General features: G+C 50.0%; 1 protein-coding gene across 1 annotated transcript in view; it reads left to right on the forward strand.

The window, feature by feature from the left end:
- Positions 1-952, forward strand: part of ANKRD13A (ankyrin repeat domain 13A) — a 10534-nt gene that overhangs the window by 785 nt on the left and 8797 nt on the right. The gene's annotated exons all lie outside the window — the stretch shown is intronic.

A 952-nucleotide genomic window follows, 5' to 3' on the forward strand; every position in this document is an offset into this window, starting at 1 on the left:
GATGTTTTCAGCATCTCTGGTAAAAAAAAAAAAAAAAAAGGATCATTGTTTCATGGTGTAGAGTAGAAAAATACAAAGCTGTTTCTTCTCTGGGACAGCCAGCGAGGAGTAGTACTGACGTAAGAGGCTGGTCCGAAACGCCGCAGCAGCGCTCGAGCAGCAAACATCCGTCTGCTGAGCTGCTGCGAAAGCGCTCTGACACTCGTAGTGCCAAGTACAGTTTGCAGCAGCAGAGTGGGTTATTTTACGTTCTACCTGACACCACAAGGACATGAGCCAAAGACCAGCTGTGCCACCTCCTGACTGGTGACTGTCACCTGCAGCTCTAACAGTACACCACGATCTACTAACGCTTGCTGGCAGCATGCTCCTGGCCTGGCCTTAGGACACTCTTTGGAATGCGGTTACTTTTCATCGAATTCACGTGATCTTATTCCTTAACAGAATCTTTAACCTTACTGGCATGTTGCTTCTGTGTATTTATTTGTTTCAATAACGTTCTGGCCTGGGGAAGCTTGTCATTAAATAAGGATCGTTCTGCTTCTTGTTGGTCTGAGGCTGCAGCTCACCCCTGTGACGTGCCGCTTCCTACCTCAGACACTTGGTGCTGTAAGGAAGCGAGCAGCGTGTGAGATGGACCATGTCTCTCTCTTTACTTCCTTTACCTGCTTTTAAATAACTTCTTTTACCTAAAGTATTCCAAAGATAGCTTTCCTCTTGCTTCCTTGGGATCAGCTTCTCGCTGGAGGGCTGCGTGAGGGAGCCTGGAGGCTTTGCCAGCCGTGCTGGTGTGGCGATGGACAGGCAGGACATGCGGTGACTGGTTCACACGGGACAGGCAGCCGGGAGGGACACTACGAGTCCTTCGGCTGGCAGCACAGTAGACGTGGAGCTGTAGGAAGGGGGGGGCACACTAATCCGTACTGAACCGCAGAGGTATAAAGAGAATGCT

The sequence above is a fragment of the Buceros rhinoceros genome, unplaced genomic scaffold (genome assembly GCF_000710305.1).
Source record: "Buceros rhinoceros silvestris isolate BGI_N320 unplaced genomic scaffold, ASM71030v1 scaffold33208, whole genome shotgun sequence".
Lineage (NCBI taxonomy): Eukaryota > Metazoa > Chordata > Aves > Bucerotiformes > Bucerotidae > Buceros > Buceros rhinoceros.